General features: G+C 53.4%; 1 long non-coding RNA gene across 1 annotated transcript; it reads right to left on the bottom strand.

Annotated features, from left to right (window-relative positions):
* Nucleotides 1–16,476: 16,476 nt before the first annotated feature.
* On the bottom strand, nt 16,477–18,741 carry LOC133055848 (uncharacterized). Its single transcript, XR_009692706.1, has 2 exons — nt 18,646–18,741; nt 16,477–16,834 (listed from the first exon to the last, which is right to left on the bottom strand). It is a non-coding gene; the product is annotated as an uncharacterized LOC133055848 (long non-coding RNA).
* Between the last annotated feature and the right edge of the window lie 706 nt (nt 18,742–19,447).

Below are 19,447 nucleotides of genomic sequence, written 5' to 3'. Positions count from 1 at the left end.
GTGGGCTCTGCAGACAAACTAGCCTGGTTTAAAGGCCAACTCTGCCTCTCAGTTCTGTGTGGAATAGGGATGTTCCTCTGAGGCCTCTCGAAGTGCTGTCCAATTGAACTTACTGTGATAATGGAAATGTTTTATAATTCTGAGCTGTCAGCATTGTTGTCATCAGCCACATGTGGCTAGTAAGATTTAGGGGAAAAAATAAGTTAGTTGCTCAGTCACGTCTGACTCTTTGTGACCCCATGGACTGTAGCCCGCCAGGCTCCTCTGTCCGTGGAATTCTCCAGGCAAGAATACTGGAGTGGGTTGCCATTTCCTTCTCTAGGGGATCTTCCCGACCCAGGGATCTAACCCTGTCTCTTGCATTCCAGGCAGATTCTTTACTGTCTGAGTTATCAGGAAAGCCCAAGATTTACGAACTGGATTTTAAATTTTATTTAATTTTAATCAGCTAATATGTGGCCAGCGGTTACAGCCTCAAAGCCTCAGTTTCCCCACATTGCCCAGTGCGATAATGATGCTGCCTACCTAGTGGGTTCATTGGGTGAGTTAACAGAGGAAATGCACATACGGCGTGATAACTGCCTGAGACTGCAATTACAATTTGACTCCCTACCCCATATTCAGGCTGTGTTTCCTGCCTCATGGAGTCCTGTTTGTGGGGCCCCAAACAGATATTGCCAGAAACCCAAAAGGGCTTGGCCTTTGGGCTTGGAAGTGTAACCCTTGGAGAGAAATTAAGCTGTATCAATTAACCCCGAGTGCAAGGAGATGGAAGCAGGTGTTTCTGAGTGTGGAAGGGATGGAAGGAGTGGAAGCCAGCTCCAAGGGTGAGGGCAGATCAGGACCTGGGCCTGTGATCTACCCCAGCTTCCGAAGAGCACGAGATCCCCATCCTCTGGCTTCCGTGGCTCTCTCTGTCCTCACTGTGGTCACATTGATAAGCACAAGAGGGGGTGCTTTTAGGAGACAGCCAGCATGTTGTCGTTCAGAAAAGCAGTCAAGCCAAAGCTCACTGGGGCTGAGGTTTGAAACTAAGATCCGGGGCTTCCCTGGTAAAGAATCAGTGGTAAAGAATCTGCCTGTCAAGGCAGGGGACACCCGGTCCATCCCTGATCTGGGAAGATCCCATGTGCCTCAGAGCAACTAAGCCCATGTGCCCCAACGATTGAGCCTGAGCTCTAGAGCCCAGGGAGCACACTATCGAGCCCATGGGCCACAACTACCGAAGCTGGTGCACCCTCGAGCCCATGCTCCTCAACAAGAGGAGCCACCACGATGAGAAGCCCACGCACCACAGCTAGAGGGTAGCCCCCGCTCGGTGTAACTAGAGAAAAGCCCACACAGGCAGGAAGACCCAGCACAGCACCCCCGCCCCAAGCTTCATGGTTTAAAACCAAGGTCCAAGTGGAAATGCCACCTTCCTGGACAAGAACCAGGACTCGGGGTGGGGGAGAGTTGCAGAGTCTGCAGGTCAGAGTTTCGTAGCAATCACCCCAGAAACAGAGCCTCCTGGGAGTAAGCAGAAGAATTTCTGTAGTTTACTATTGAAAGCCCACTGGGTGGGGAGTCCTGCTGGGACAGTGGGAACACCTTGATCCTTGGACATCCATCCTCGTAGAAAATGTTCTCGAAGATGCACGTCCCTGAGGCTCAGAGAAAGGAAAGAAGCTGGTTCCAGTGTCCTTGGCTTGTCTGTCACCATCCTGTATTGTTACCGCTTCAGGAGGGGCATGGTCCCATTTCTGGGTTTGACAGTTCTGGTGGAGTCAAACCTGTCTCTACTAAATAAATGAGATCTCTCCAGGGCAGATCAATATTTAATGTGGGGTTTAAAAAGACTGACTCAGGAAATGAGTTTAAAAGTGGTGAATTTGCCTTAGGTAGCAATTTCTGAAATACAGTGGTATCAGGGGACAGATTATTCAAACTCAAGCTATGGTTAATATAAAAACAGTTGAACCAGCCGAGTTCGGCTTCCTGTGCATCAGTGACTCTGAATCCTCCAGTTTTCTGTGTGCAACTCACAGAGGATTACTGGCAAATTGGAAGAGACCTTCTACTGTGAGAATATCTACTCCAAGGCCGCTAACTCCCTGGACAGCCGCCTCCGCCCTCACCGGTGGCAGACATCACTAATCAAACCCAGGCCTCTTTCTTCCTGAGTTAGATGCAGATGCATCTTCCTCTCCTCAATGCTATACTCCAGGCAGTCACCATCTATCAGTCAGTGTGCCCCGATGGGAAATGAATTTCCCATCTTCCTGTAGTTCACATGCCTCATTTAGCAGAAGGGAAGTTCAAGGTTACATACTGAGTTAGTGACTGATCTAGGACAAGGGCCCCAAACAGACTTCTCTTCCCCACATGAATGCTTTAGAAGTTGGGGTTTCACGAAGGATCCTTTTATTGACTTTCTGTGAGCAACGTGGGGCTTTCCCCATGATGGTTTTCAACCATCATTGAATAGTTGGTTTCAGAGATCAAATTCTAGAATTTCAGAGCTAGAAAATGGGCTTCCCAGCTAGTGCAGTAGTAAAGAATCCTGCCTGCCCATGCAAGAGATGCAAGGGTTTGATCCCCGGGTGGGAAGGTCACCTGGAGAAGGAAATGGCAACCAGTATTCTTGTCTGGAAAACTCCATAGACAGAAGAGCTCTGGGGGCTACAGTCTGTGGGGTGGCAAAGAGTTGGATATGGCTGAGTGATTGAGCACATGAGAGCTAGAAAACAGCTTAAAGCTGCTCTCATTCTACTTGTTCCATCACCGGGAAATGAAAACTCAGAGAGGTGAAGTGACTTTGTGTAAGGACGCACAGCTGGTGGCTCACTTGTCTACATCCTGAAGCCTTGGACAAGTGACTCAAATGTTTGGACCTCCATTTTCCTATAAGAACCTCAGATTTGGAAAAGGTGTTTGTTTTAAGAAAAATGTGCAGCATCTATTGTTGACATATTTTGATGTTTACATAGATGCCCTCAGGTTTACCTTCTGAATAATATTTTGTTTGCAAAAATTGGTTGGCATGGCCTAAACAAATAGTAACTGGGGATCTAGATTTGTGGTAGGCCACAGAGAGGTGTCTGAAAACCTTTTTAATGATTTTTCAGTAGACACCTGTGGGCAGGAAGCTATGGTTTCTAAGACAGGAATGAAATATTCTTTCCCCAGGATGGAGGGGCAGGGAGGTGGTTTTGCCACTCAGGGTTTCACACGATGTCTGTGGTCTCCATTTCCTCATTCATAAAATGGTAATAATAATAATACCTGTCCTCTCCACTTCAGAGGCAGATTGTAAAGGTCAAAAGGAATAATGTCTGGGGCGAATGCTTGAAAAGTAAGGGACTGTTGTGACAGGCCAAGGGGATGGAGCTGGCAGGTAGAGGTAAGGGTCTCAGGATTTGGGGGAGGGGGAGGGTGGAGGAGGAAGGAGACCCCGCCTTGGCTTCAGAACTGGGGCAGGAATTTCCCTGCCCTCATTACACCAGGCGCTCCTGTCAGATTTAAACCAACCTCTGCTTTACTGCCTGAGATGCTGCAATGTTTCAGAAACAGCAGCCCCAAGAAATGCCACATTTGAAAAAGGTTGCTTTCCCTGAATTTGCCACTGGGTATTATTTTTATGCCACTGTTCTGTTATCCAACTTCAAAATATACATCATATTTATATTGCCTCTGCTAAGCATATATTTTTATTTTATTGCTTACCGAGCGGGTGACATTTGGTTATTGAATGTCTGGAGAATTGGACCTGGTTGTTGTTTTTTTTTATTCTTCCTTTCGTAAGTGCTTGCTCTGATGTATTAATCTTTACAAAAGGGATGAGACAGGGACACATAAGCATTCGCACTCACACACACACACTAATCACATTGCCATTTTATCTCACTTTGTGGGTGTGTGGCTACATTTATAAGAGCCGACAGATCTGAAATAGGTGTTCTGAACTGATTCAGGTGGGGAGCGATGAAGCCAGCAGCCTCCTGGGGAATTGGTTAAGGGAGGGAGGGAGAGGGAGCCTTTTGTCTCTGTTTGTGAAGGACACACCAGGCAAGAAGTGTGGATGGAACCATTGTGAGCCTGAGCTGGAAGGGACCCTGGGGATATATTTATATGTCTATAAAAATACAGACATGTGTTTTATAGATATTTTATATCTTATATTTTCGTATATCTATCCAGTACCTCACATAATTCCTGATCCTGGGCTCAATAAATGGTTATTGAATTAAGGAACAAAAGAGTAGTTATATAAACCATTTATTGAGGTTGGACTCTGTGCAAGACACTTTACACGCCCTTTATCTAAGCCTCCCAGCATCCTTGCAAAGTAATTTCATTTTCTGCATTTTTAAAATAAAAGAAACTGGCTTCTTCAAAAAGATAAACATAGAATTGTCATATGACCCAGAAATTCTACTCCTTTTTTGGGTAGATACCAAATGGAATTGAAAACAGGTAAACAAATAAATACTTCAACATGAATGCCACAAGCCGCACTCTTCACAATAACCAAAAGATGGAAACATCTCACATGCCCGTCAACAGATGAATGCACACACACTGTGGTCTAGCCACAGAATGGAATATTATTCAGCCATAAAAATAACAAAGGGCTGATACATGCTACAACATGGACGAACCTTGAAAACATTATAAATCAAAGAAGCCAGACACAGAAGGTCACAGATTCCATTCTACGAAATGTCCAGAATAGGGAAATCCACGGAGACAGAAAGCAATGTGGTGGTTGTCGGGGGCTAGAGGCATGGGTGAAAGGGGAGCCACTCCTTAATGAACGTGGGTTTGGAGGGTGTAATCAAGATCTTTCGTAACTGGATAGAGGTGATGGTGGCCCAAGGCTGTGGACGGACTCAGTGCCACTGAATCGTTCTCTTTAAAATGGCGAGTTTTATATCATGTGCATTTCACTTCAACTTATAGGAAACTGAGCTTAAAGGGAGTGTTAGTTGGGTAACACTGGCAGTCCTAACTCCTCTCTTACCTGCGTCCACTCCATACGCGCTCTGACTCCACAGGCCTCTTGCATTCTGACTCTGGGCTCAGCCAAACGACTTTTTGGCTAATGCGACAGCAGCAAACTTAAGGAGAGAGAGGCTTGAGAAGCCCACGTGTGTTTCCACTCCGCTCTCCTGGATCTCAGCCCCAGGAGACGGAGGCTGCACTAGCCTCCTGGAGGACGGGGGGCCCTGTGGAGCCGAGCCAAGTTACTGCAGCCCGAGGCCTCCATCCCCCCGCCCCAGCAGCCCCCAGCCCACCTGCCAGCGACCTGCAGATTCACCAGCAACCCCAGCCAAGGTCAGCCAAGCCTGGCTCACAGCAGTGAAACTGCCCAGGCTACTGTAGATTCCTGAGAAATACTAATGGGTTGTTGTTTCAAGCCACCAAGCTTTGACGTTTTACAGTGAGAGCTAACTGCTACAGGGAGGGGGTAGGTCTTGCCTGAGATTTCACATTTGGTGAGGAAAAGTGGAACGGGTTCCAAAGTCTCTCCTCCACTCTGCCGTCACCTGTATTTTAGAAGCAAAGAGAGACTCGGAAGGGTTGGGGGTGGACGTCGGGAGAGTGGGAACCACAGCTCACCTGGGGTGGGGGTGAGAGTCATTCATCCCTGTCCTTAGCTATGAAGGAACATCACACACAAACCCTCCCAGCCTCCCTCCAAACCCCAACCCCAGGATCATGAGAAGGTATTGAAATGCTGGCCTGATCTGCAGTGTGTATTTGAGGGGGCCTCTCTGTAGCCCTCGATCCATTTCTGCAAGGCTGCTGTCCTGCTCTGCACGGCTCTGGGCATGCCTTGCCGGCAGAAGAGCAAGAAAAATAACGCCCATGTGCTCCTCTTCTCTCCTAAAGCATCACCCAGCCATCCCCTCTCACCCAGCCATCCCCTTAGCTTTTTAGGAGATTTTAATTTTGCAAAGCAGTGAGTTGTTGGATGATGCCTGCCTGACCAGCTGTGGAAACAGGGTCCCAGGGAGGACGTGCAACTCACATGGGCCACAGTTTCAAGGGTCAGGATCCAGTTTACTAATGTGGTGCTATTCCCTGACATCCCTCTCTTACCAAGAGAATAATGAAACTCTCCATTTCCTCTCACCCTCTGGAAAAAGGGTTCCTTCTTCAGGAAGACTGGCCATGTTGATCTGCAGAGTCAAGTGCAAGGGGAGGAGGGGCGAGGGGAGGGGAGGGTGTCACGGACTGGGGGTGAAGGCAGAGTTTTCTCAGGGGGCTGGGGAGCATCACATCCAAACTGCAGGGGAAGAAGGCAGTAGAGAGGAGAACAAATGGGGTTCAGGGAGATGCTGCCGGGGCCCTTGGATGGAAGTCTTCTTTAGTGAGTCAGAAATGGCACTGCCTAAGCTGCAGGTCAGGGACTGCTCTGAGATTGAGCTACATGAACCCAAACTTCCCAGGGGTCATATCCAGCATGGAGCCCAGCCTATTGTGAACTGGAGATGAACAATGGGAACTCCATCTCCAGCTCATGTTCCGGCCACTGGCCACCACAGTTTGGAAAGGGGCTTAAGAATATGAGGACCAGGTTCAATGCATGAGACAGGACGCTCGGGGCTGGTGCACTGGGATGACCCTAAGAGATGGGATGGGGAGGGAGGTGGGAGGGGGGTTTAGGATGGGGGACACATGTACACCCATCGCTGATTCATGTCAGTGAATGGCAAACGCCACCACAATATTGCAAAGTAATTAGCCTCCAATTAAAAAACAAATGTCAATGCATGATTTAAAAAAAAATCTGAGGACTGCCCTCCCACTGCCTCTTACAGCTGCTGGGGCCCTGCCCGTCCACGAGGTCATCTGTCCGCTCCTCGCTGGGATCCCGTGGCTGGGGTCCGAGGTCACAGGGCCCCTGGCAGATGAGAGAATGGGGTGAATGGGGAGGACTGAGCCCTGGGCTCCCCTCTTGCAATGGCTGCTGGGTCACTAGGAGGATGCGGCTTCTCTGGTCTCAGCCTCTGCGTCTCAGCGCCACGGTGGAAGATCACGCAGAGCCCAGGCTGAGCAGAGATGCGGGCACCCAAAGCGCCTCCTCTTTCCTCGTCATCATGCTACATATCCTCACCTGGAGCCCAACGTCACACGCTCCCTCCCTTAAATCTCACACTAGGTCACATACATGGGTCAGGCCACCTCTCACAGTACAGGACACACACATACCGTGGACGCCACACGAACCAGCAGTCATACACCGCATCAAAGCACAGTCGATAGAGATGCACCGCACACTATGTGTCAGACATGCATCCTATCACCCGCAAATGACACGGACGACACACCCCCACTTCCTCACACTGCACACACAGCCCCATACAGGTGCCACCCATGAGACACCCATCACACCCCCAACACACCCGTACGTCCTCACACTGCACACACACAGCCCTGCACAGGTGCCACCCGTGAGACACACCGATCACACCCCAACACACCCGCACTTCCTCACACTGCACACACACAGCCCCACACAGGTGACACCCATGAGACACACCCATCACATCCCCAACACACCCGCACTTCCACACACTGCACACACAGCCCCACACAGGTGCCACCCATGAGACACCCATCACACCCCAACACACCCACACGTTCTCACACTAGCACACACTGCCCCGCACAGGTGCCATCCACGACACACCCATCACACCCCCAACACACCCGTACTTCCTCACACTGCACACACACAGCCCCGCACAGGTGCCACCCGTGAGACACACCCATCACCCCCCCCACACCCCCACATCCTCACACTGCACACACACACAGCCCTGCACAGGTGCCACCCATGAGAAACACCCATCACACACCCATCACACCCCCAAAACACCCGCACGTCCTCACACTGCACACACACAGCCCTGCACAGGTGCCACCCGTGAGACACACCCATCACACCCCAACACACCCGCACTTCCTCACACTGCACACACACAGCCCCGCACAGGTGCCACCCGTGAGACACACTCATCACACCCCAACACACCCGCACTTCCTCACACTGCACACACACAGCCCCGCACAGGTGCCACCCATGAGAAACACCCATCACACACCCATCACACCCCCAACACACCTGTACATCCTCACACTGCACACACACAGCCCTGCACAGATGCCACCCGTGAAACACACCCATCACACCCCAACACACCTGCACTTCCTCACACTGCACACACACAGCCCCGCACAGGTGCCACCCATGAGAAACACCCATCACACACCCATCACACCCCCAACACACCTGTACATCCTCACACTGCACACACACAGCCCTGCACAGATGCCACCCGTGAAACACACCCATCACACCCCAACACACCCGCACTTCCTCACACTGCACACACACAGCCCCACACAGGTGACACCCATGAGACACACCCATCACATCCCCAACACACCCGCACTTCCTCACACTGCACACACAGCCCCACACAGGTGCCACGCATGAGACACCCATCACACCCCAACACACCCACACGTCCTCACACTAGCACATACTGCCCTGCACAGGTGCCATCCATGACACACCCATCACACCCCCAACACACCCGCACCTCCTCACACTGCACACACACACAGCCCTGCACAGGTGCCACCCATGAGAAACACCCATCACACACCCATCACCCCCCCAACACACCCGCACGTCCTCACACTGCACACACACAGCCCCATACAGGTGCCACCCATGAGACACCCATCACACCCTCAACACACCCGTACGTCCTCACACTGCACACACACAGCCCTGCACAGGTGCCACCCGTGAGACACACCCATCACACCCCAACACACCCGCACTTCTTCACACTGCACACACAGCCCCATACAGGTGCCACCCATGAGACACCCATCACACCCCAACACACCCGCACTTCCTCACACTGCACACACAGAGCCCCACACAGGTGACACCCATGAGACACACCCATCACACCCCCAACACACCCGCACTTCTTCACACTGCACACACAGCCCCATACAGGTGCCACCCATGAGACACCCATCACACCCCAACACACCCGCACTTCCTCACACTGCACACACACAGCCCCACACAGGTGCCACCCGTGAGACACACCCATCACACCCCAACACACCCGCACTTCCTCACACTGCACACACACAGCCCCGCACAGGTGCCACCCGTGAGACACACTCATCAACCCCCCAACACACCCGCACGTCCTCACACTGCACACACACAGCCCCGCACAGGTGCCACCCATGAGACACACCCATCACACCCCCAACACACCCGCACGTCCTCACACTGCACACACACAGCCCTGCACAGGGGCCACCCATGACATACCCATCACACCCCCAACACACCCGCACGTCCTCACACTGCACACACACAGCCCTGCACAGGTGCCACCCGTGAGACACACCCATCACACCCCAACACACCCGCACTTCCTCACACTGCACACACACAGCCCCACACAGGTGACACCCGTGAGACACACCCATCACACCCCAACACACCCGCACTTCCTCACACTGCACACACACAGCCCCACACAGGTGACACCCATGAGACACACCCATCACACCCCCAACACACCCGCACTTCCTCACACTGCACACACAGCCCCATACAGGTGTCACCCATGAGGCACCCATCACACCCCCAACACACCTGTACGTCCTCACACTGCACACACACAGCCCTGCACAGGTGCCACCCGTGAAACACACCCATCACACCCCAACACACCCGCACTTCCTCACACTGCACACACACAGCCCCACACAGGTGACACCCATGAGACACACCCATCACACCCCCAACACACCCGCACTTCCTCACACTGCACACACAGCCCCATACAGGTGCCACCCATGAGACACCCATCACACCCCCAACACACCTGTACGTCCTCACACTGCACACACACAGCCCTGCACAGGTGCCACCCGTGAAACACACCCATCACACCCCAACACACCCGCACTTCCTCACACTGCACACACACAGCCCCACACAGGTGACACCCATGAGACACACCCATCACACCCCCAACACACCTGCATTTCCTCACATTGCACACACACAGCCCCGCACAGGTGCCACCCGTGAGACACACCCATCACCTCCCCAACACACCCACACGTCCTCACACTGCACACACACACAGCCCTGCACAGGTGCCACCCATGAGACACACCCATCACACACCCATCACACCCCCAACACACCTGCACGTCCTCACACTGCACACACACAGCCCTGCACAGGTGCCACCCGTGAGACACACCCATCACACCCCAACACACCCGCACTTCCTCACACTGCACACACACAGCCCCACACAGGTGACACCCATGAGACACACCCATCACATCCCCAACACACCCGCAGTTCCTCACACTGCACACACAGCCCCACACAGGTGCCACCCATGAGACACCCATCACACCCCAACACACCCACACGTTCTCACACTAGCACACACTGCCCCGCACAGGTGCCATCCATGACACACCCATCACACCCCCAACATACCTGCACTTCCTCACATTGCACACACACGGCCCCATACAGGTGCCACCCATGAGACACACCCATCACCCCCCCAACACACCCGCACGTCCTCACACTGCACACACACAGCCCCACACAGGTGCCCCCCATGACACACCCATCACCCCACCAGTACACATCACACCCCGAGCGTGCAACTTTACACCCTTCCCACCCCATGCCCCACACCCACCCTCTTCTTCCTCTCCACGCTCACTGCATACTCCACCGTCTGCTCTATCCCACACCACACCCACCACCACCTTCCTCTGCCATGCTCTCCAAGGCAGATGCCCCCTGCAGGCAGAGTGGGGGGTGGAGTGAATGCAGGTGAGTAGCTGCATGCTTTGGGCATCAAACAGGCATCCGCTTACAATGGCCCATTTTATGAGCTGGTGGATTTTGTGAAACTTGAAGTTAGATGATCCTCTTCTCCTCCCTCAAAAGGAGCTGCCTTTTCACTGGACAGTCAGGAGACTGACAGGTAAGCTGGTTACGATGGACACTTTTCAGAACTCTAGGGCCCAGGGCTTGCCAGCCACTAGCATCTACCTGGGAAGACCTTGTGGAGACCCAGACATAAATGACCTGAACACTAGCTTGGGAGCTAGGATGTAACAACTGAGAGCACAGACAGGTCAGCCTGCTCGGGAGGTGCCAGGCCATGGGCGGAGCTAGGTAGTGATGGCGAGGTGACCTCCACGACAGCTGAGGCTTTGACAGCAGAGGGACCTCGGTGTGGGTCCTGGCCCTGCCACTCAGTGGTGCTGGGGACTTGGGCTTTTGCTTAACCTCCCTGGACCTTAGTTTCCTCATCTGAAAAGAGGAACAATAGTAGTAGCTACAGTCAAGAGTTGTTCTGAGGACAAAATCTAAATGAGATGACCCACACACTTGGTAATTATTAATCACTCCCTGAATTTTAGCTGCTGTTATTATTCTGAGTATTTTTTTTTTCTTTTTTTTTTTTTCTGGCTTCCCCGAACTGCGCGCCCAAACGGACCCGCCGGCGGGCGTGGGGCCCGGGGAGCGCCTCTGAGTATTTTTTAAAGACTTTTTTTGATGTGGACCATTTTCAAAGTCTTTATTGAACTTGCCATAATACTGCTTTGCTTTATGTTTTGGTTTTTCGGCATGTGGGATCTTACCTCCCTGACCGAGGATTGAACCTGCACCCCCTGCATTGGAAGGTGAAAACTTAACCACCAAGGAAGTCACTCATTCGAAGTATTATTATCATTTTTGGTGTGTGTATGTGTCTGGTTCCCCCCCGGAGAGGATGAGACTTTCTGTGCACGTGAATGCAGGAGGCTAGAAGCTGTCCCTCTGTCCCCACAACAAGCAGCCAGCTAAGCAAACCGAAAATCAACAACTCTTCTTAGAGCCAGCACAGACCTGAGGTCCCTCAGCAAACTGCTGCCCTTGAACTGGAAAGAGACAGGTGGACACAGAGAATCACAACTTAGCAGCAGAAATCACTGCTGGAGCTGGTGCTGGGGTAGGAAAATTGAATCATAGTCAGCGAATTGCTGGGGGCTCAAGGTGGACAAATCAGAGATAAGAACTCCAGAGGGAGAGGTCATAGGAACCCACTCTTCTGTGAGTTTTTCCTGCAGGAACTCTACCAAGTTTCTTCAATAAACAGTGGAGAAAGTCCTTCCTTGTTTCCTGTAGTGGGGGGCCGGGGGGGCGGGCGAGGCGTGAGAGAGAGGTGGAGGTGGAGGTGTGAGGTGGAGAACCATTTTGAGACACTTTGGAGTACTCTGTTCCTAACAAGTCCTGCCCTCTAGAGAAACAAGTCAACCAGAGCCTAACCTGGGGGTTTTATCAGAGCCTGACCCACCTGTGAGAAGGAGAAACCCAACTCTAGCCCCCTTTAAGGGCTTTCCAGGTGGCACTAGCAGTAAAGAACCCACCTACCAATGCAGGAGACTCAGGAAACGGGGGTTGGATCCCTGGGTCGGGAAGATCCCCTGCAGGAAGAAATGGCAACCCGCTCCAGTACCCTCGCCAGAGGGAGCCTGGAGAGCTACAAGAGTCAGACATGACTGAAGCGACTTAGCTCGCAGGGACGCACAGCCCCCTTTAGCCTTCCTGTCCCACCTAAGGGGTGAAAAAAGACTGAGGAGTGCTTGTGAAGGTCACAGCCCAGAGGCACAGGCAGAGAGGTCTGAAAGACAGAGACCTGGTCCTGGGGGCCACAGAACGCGTCCTCTCCCCCACACCTGACTGCTGTACCACTCAAGGGCAGACGAAAGCTTGGTCTCCCTCACCATCCTCGAGCAGGGCTTCCACATGTACACGTGAGGCTCACAGGGTTAGGGGGCCTACCAAGGCCCCCCTAACTAGCAACAGGGGAGGTAGGCATTAGATCCAGTCTTCCTGCTCCTCAGACAAGGCCCTGGGGCTTCCCCTCACCCTGGAGCATCTTCACCTGAAATTCTGCTCCCTTCCCAAACCGGCTGGATACTTTGGCTACACAGGTAACCCAAAGCAGCTTGCACCTGTGTGGCTCTAAGCCCCCTGTGGGGAATCTAGGGGGCTTGGTTCGATCCCTGGTTTGGGAGGATCCCCTGGATAAGGGAACCCACTCCAGTATTCCTACTTGGAGAATTCCACGGACAGAGAAGCCTGGCAGGCTACAGTCCATGGGGTCTCAGAGTTGGACACGACTGAGTGACTCTCGCTTTCACTTTCACTTGGGCGGCTGGGGAAGAGATCTGATGGCAGGTCACATGCTCTGCTCCTCTGGGTCCCAGCGACTTCAGGGAGCTGTAAGGGCTGAGCCCTACTGCATTCTGAATGTCCAGGTTGAGACCCAGGGGCCGAAGGATGTGAAGATGCTCCATAAGCACACAGGGACTCACAACCCAGCTGCCAGGAGCCAGACCTAAACCCACAGCCCCCCAGGTGCCAGCCCCTTATCAGGGGAACCTGGTGGGACCGGGGCAAGGACCACTGTCCCCCCAAACCCGAGTCCACAGCTGACCCCCCAGGGCTCAGGACAGCCCCTCCACGATATGGGGGGTGTCCTTTGTTAAATGCTTCCAGAGACACTTTGCGTTTTCTGGCAGAGGTGAGAGGAAAGAACTCCAGATCTTCCGTCTTCGTATCTGGGGATGAGAGAAGGAGACAGCATGGGGTTAGGAGCATGGGCCCACTGCTGGGCGATCTGGATTCAGGTCCTATTCCAGCTGTGTGAACTGGAACAAGCATTGTAGCCTTGGTGTTTCCTTGTGAAGAGTCAGGATGGTAATGATGAATTGTTATTCACGGGGACCGCTATGGTGATCAAAGAGGGGCAGGTTGACAGGGCCTTAGGTCTTGGCACCAGGGGGTAACACACAGGTGTCAGTGTTACTAGCGTTGGAAGTCTTCTTTCTGGGACCTCCTCAAAGGGCCAGAGAAGAGCCCAACACAGCGAAGCTCATGGGTGTCCCTGTCCCACCGACCGTCTGCCGGTGACCTTGAGCCAGACACGTCGCCTTGTTGGGATGCGCGTCTCCATCTGTGAGACGGGCTTTTCCACCCCGTCGCAGGAGTCAGCTCACTGGCTGGTCCCTGAGGGGGCCGGGGAGCAGGCTGAGACCTCCAGAGGCGCTGCGAGGCCACAGTTCAAGATATTCTGTTGTTTGGTGAGCCTGAAATTTCCTGACAGACAGAATGAGCCATCTGAAGCAAGAGTTTCATTTCCGTCATTGTCCGGCAGGCCATCTCCTGGGGAAGGCGCGTGAGTGACAAGCTATGATTAAAGCCTCGGCGTCAGTCCAAAGGGGAGAAGGGCAGTGTTTCAGTCAAGTCCGTGGTGAGAACTGACCTTTCTGTCTGTGTGTCTTTGCGGCCCACCCCCCCAGTTATTCTGTCCGTCTGCTGGAGCAAACCGTCCCATCCCCGTGACCTTTGCTGACCAGGCAGGAGTTCCCAGTGTTCTCGGGGTCATCAGCCCCTCTGCCGGGTCCCCTGAGAAGCCCACGGAGCTGTGGACCTGCGCTGCAGGCCTGCGGAGGAGGAGGCCTTCGTGTGGAGGTCCCAGGGGGCAGTCAGCAGCGGGGGCAGGACGGCTCACTGCGGGTACTCTGCCTGCAGCCCACGCCTGTGCACGCTGCGGGTGCCGCTAGCCAGAGGGTCCTGCTCCTCCCAGCGGCCTCTGACAGCCAGGGCGCCTGTCGTACCACCCCTACCTGCCCCCAGGTGCATCTGGCCCCAGCTTTCTTCTTCTCCAGGCGCCTCCCCCTTGGCAGTGTTTTTCTGTCCCTCTGGACTCCCAGTCTTTCATTTGTTCAACCTATATTATTTGGGACTTGTGCTATGCCCCTGAAATACAGAGTGAATGAGACAGAGGTTTCCATGGCTTCTGGAGGGGAGACAGCTATCAGTAGATGGGAAGGGCGGCTCAGGGCCCACCCAGAAGCCTCACGGGAGCCCCAGTCGCCCTGAGCCCTCTGGGTGTCAGGGAGGGTAGCCACCTCCCCGCATGCAGGCGTGGGGCTCTGTAGACACGCTTCCGGCTCTAGGTCCCACCCACTGAATCCCACCTCCACCCCACGGAGGGAATTTTCTTCTCTCTCCCCAGCCTGGGCCAGACTGTCGAGACAAATGGGTCATGACCCAGCCGTGTTCTCCTCCCCAGGCCATCCTGACCGCTGGCCTGCTTCTTCTAGCCACGATTTCAGGCTCCATAGCTGTGGCGCATGAGCTTAGTTGGTCCATGGCATGTGGGATCTTCCAGATCAGGGATGGAGCCATGTCCCCTGCCTTAGCAGGCAGGTTCTTAACCACTGGACCACCAAGGTCCAGTGCTTTTTTATGCATTTGTGGTTAAGTCAGTGGGTCCCCAAAGAGCAGAAACGGTTCCTTCCACTTCTTCAGGGTCCCTTCCTGAATCAGCACGCTGGTAGGAGACAAGCATTGAACATGGCTTGGAGTCTGGGCCGGGCAGTCGCCAGCCCTGCTGGGTGCTCACCTCCCACCCACCTGCCCTCTGTCCTAGGCGCCAATAGCTGCAAATGGTCTCACCCTCTTTCTCTGACCTGCTGTGTCCTCCTTGGGCTCAGCTGTTGGGGGCACCCTGGGGACACTCAGAGGGAGGACTCAGGGCACTTATTCACCCAGCTCCCCCCATGAGGGGCAGTGGGTGCAGTGGCTGGTCACTGGTGCCAGCAGCCCCTACTCCATGGAGCCGCTCTCCCAAGACTCCAACAACACAGGTCCCTAGAGAACCAGGGGCTCCCACGGCTGAGGGGTGTATGTTTCCGGGGGCTGCCGTTACAAAACAGCACAGACTGGGTGTCTTAAAACAATAGCAATGTACTCTCTCACAGTTCTGGAGGCCAGAAGTCCACAATTAAAGTGACAGCAAGGCCGTGCTTCCCTTCTCCCAGGTTCTGGCAGCTGGTCGACAATCCCGGTGCCCCTCTGCGTCCCTGGCCGCAGGGCGTTATCCTTTATGTCTCGGGGTCTCTTTTCATAGAAGGACACCAGTCACGTTGGATTAAGCCCACCCTTCTCCAGGATAACCTCATCTTTGCTAATGATAACTGTACTGAAATCTATTTCCAAATAAGCTCACATTCTGAGGTCTGGGAGGCTAGGGCTTCCACCTACCTTCTCTGAGGGACCCAGTTCAACCCAAAACACTCAGGCAGCTTCTTGGTCTAAGTTTCCTGGGCTAAGTTTCCTTAACCCTGCCCCTAGCTCTTTAAAGAACTTTCATTGAACCTTCTTCATTACCCCCATTAAGTGTGTGATTCCTGCTCTGAAATGTACCTTTGACCCTTATGAGCTGTGTGACCTTGGGTGAGACACTTCACCTCTCTGAGGTCGCTTCACCTCTAAGATGGGAATAATTTTCATACCTGCTCTGCCTAATTCACTGAGTTGCTGAAGGCTCTTTGTAAACCAGAAAGGACCACAGCACTGACGGAGATCATTATTACCCTGTGTGTGTTGTAAGGTACAGTTGGGACAGGGCTGGGTCTAGACTGTTCTCTTTGATCTGAGCGGAGCCTAGTACCACGTGCCAATACATGCTGAATAAACGCTTCACGATGTTGATGATGTATCTCACGCATCAGGCCCAGCGGTGAGAGGCTGAACATGGGGCTGCTTCCCAGATGACGATTCATCCAGGGCTGGTTTCTTAGGGTCTTTTTGACTTGTACTTCAGCTGAACCCCGACATCCCAGACGCCTCCATCCCTAGTCCTTGGAGAAGCCAGCATCTCCCCAAGTGGAGCCCTTACTTCTGGTGCAACAGCTATTTTATCTGGGCCAGAGGGAAACAGAGATATTTTAAGATGAGTGTGTCAGCTGGGGTCAGTTTCCGCGCGGCTATCACTCGTGCTGTCAGGAGGAGAGAGGTTTCTGCTGTCTGGCGGGAGCCCATCAATCACCCCTGACAGTCCTTAATCAGACAAAGGAGCCCTCACCACGGTGTTTCAGAGAGGGAGACTGTATTATTGTTCACACTCGACAAATAATTCTGGACAGGAGTTTTAAGCCCACAAATAAGGCCCCTTGTATCCTTCAAGCATTTGGATCCCTAAGGTAGTGGCTGGCCTTCCTCTCAGGGTTGAGTGTCTCTCATTTCTATTTTGGCACAACTCTCCTCTCCTTTCCCAACGCTCTTGTCATTCATTCATTCAGCAAACACTCACTGAGCCTTCTGAGTGCCAGAACCCTGCCAGATGCTGGTAATAGTCTTGGAGAAGGGAGAGGCTTACAAGTGAAGAATTTCAAAGCCACACGAGAAGCACTTGAGGTCAGGCAAGTTCAACATGCTGGGGAACCCAGAAGGAGGCATGATTGACTCCCCGGGGTAGGTGGAGAGCAAAGGAGTCACTGGGAGGGCAGTTCAGCTGGACTTGAAGGACTTCTGACAGGGGACGGGTGAGCAAGGACATTCAGGAAGCCCTGACTGCAAAGTCACGGATGTGGGAAAGGACACGGGATACAGGCGGTCTGCTCGGTGTGGAGTGAAGGAGACAGGGGAGGTAGCTGAGGGCATGGCCATGAAAGGCCTGAAAAACTTGGGGGAGTAGAAGCTCCGCAAAGGTGAGCATCTTGTCTGCCCTGCTCACCACTGTTTCCCCTGCAGCTAGAAGAGTGCCTGGACCCAGGAGACATCCAGTAAACACTCACTGAATAAGAGCAGGAATCGCAAGTGCCTGGCAAGGAGGCTGAGGCAGAACCGTTCCCTCTGTCACTCCACCTTCATCTCACCATTCTCCAGCATAAACATCCTCCAAGAATCCCACCAGACACTCAGTAACACTCATTTTTCTCTGACTGGTATTCAAGATCTTACTGAATCTATCTCCCATCACCTTCTCTAACTGCATGTTCTAAGAAAGGAGTCAGTAAACCATGGGCAGCCAGCCAAGTCAGGCCCACCACCTGCTTTTGTAAATAACTTTTTTTGGAAGACAGCCACACCCGTTGGTTTGCATATTGTTTGCCGCTGCCTTCTCTCTACAAGGCAGAGCTGACCAGTTGCAACATCAACCATATAGCGTGTCAAGCTATAGTGTTTATTTTTGGCCCTTTTCAGAAAGAGTTTTCGGATACCTGTGCTAAATGTTTGGCCCTAGCGCTGGGAACATAGCAGATGCTTAATACAGAGCTGCTGAATGAAGGAGTGAATGGAGGACTAGTTTAATGAGTGAGCCCACCCCCACACGGTCCCCCTGTCCTTTGGCTCATGCCCGGCCCTCTGTGCTGTTGTCGCCTCAGGCCTGGACACAGCACCCCCTGGGGACCTTTCAGCAAGCTGGAGCGGAAGGCCAGGCTGGACGCGCCCCCTTCAAGCCACTCCCCACGCAGAGCCAAGGCCGACAGATCCCAGGGACTTCCTTCAGATGTGACTGCCGGGGAAGTTTCCAGAGCTAGGGCAGCCATGGCGTGGTGGAAAAGACTGGGGTATTATTCAGGATTCTGAGTTAGAGCTGAGCTTAGGAAAATGGGCTTTCTCAGGGAGGAAGCAGAGGGCAGTTTTCAGCTCTGGAGAAAATGCAGGATGCAGAGCAAATCCACAGTAGAGGAGGCCATGACTCCCTTCTCCTCTGCTCTCCAGCCTACCTGCCTCTTTCTCCCCTTTGGCAGACAGGGTTGCTTCACGTGGCAGGGCTACCACCAGTCCTAGACTCCAGCCTTCCTGTTTCCTAATCCGTCTTTCTTCAGAGACTGTGTGGGAAGAGTCCTGGGGAAGGATTCTGATTGGTCAGATCGGGCGCCAGGGCTCAACCCTGAGCCAATCCCTGTAGCAAGGGGCTGGGGTGCTCTGATTGGCCAGGCCTGGGTCACATGTTCATCCTCCGCCTGTGGGTGGGGTCTATGACCAAAGGAAAGGGGTTGAGGCAAGCAAGCTGGGGATGAGACAGCTGTCTATCAGCGGGTAGCCAGGCCCCAGCAAGTGACACAGAGACCTGCCTGCAGGGCTGGGGCACCGACAGAGGGAGGAAGTGTCTTAGAAACAAGCGGACACGCTCTGTGAAGCTGACAGACAAGGTCAGCTTCCTGTCAGCAGCAGCGGTGACTTTACCGCGTCCCAGAACCTGGAGCTGGAGTTGCCTAGCTCTCTGCTGCTTCCAGTTAGGATTGGTCTTGGGAGCAGAGAGCGGGCTGAGCCTGCAGGGCCGGAAGAACCGATCGGCTTGGCTGAATGTATTTGTGTGTGTTTGGGGGGAGGGGGCGGTTGCGTGGAGTGGCTGAAAACAGATCCTGGCACTCATCAAGCCCCGCTCACATCTCCTTCCTCCAGGCTGCCCTCTCTGACCTTCCTCCCTGGAAGGCGCTCCTCCACTTCTGACCTTCCACAGAACACTGGTCATTTTTGCCCAGTGGGCACTTGCAACACCCTGCCCAGGATCATTCACCAGCT

The sequence above is a fragment of the Dama dama genome, chromosome 5 (genome assembly GCF_033118175.1).
Source record: "Dama dama isolate Ldn47 chromosome 5, ASM3311817v1, whole genome shotgun sequence".
NCBI lineage: Eukaryota > Metazoa > Chordata > Mammalia > Artiodactyla > Cervidae > Dama > Dama dama.
The sequence above is the reverse complement of the archived record's forward strand: the minus strand, read 5'-3'. Positions and strand labels throughout refer to the sequence as shown.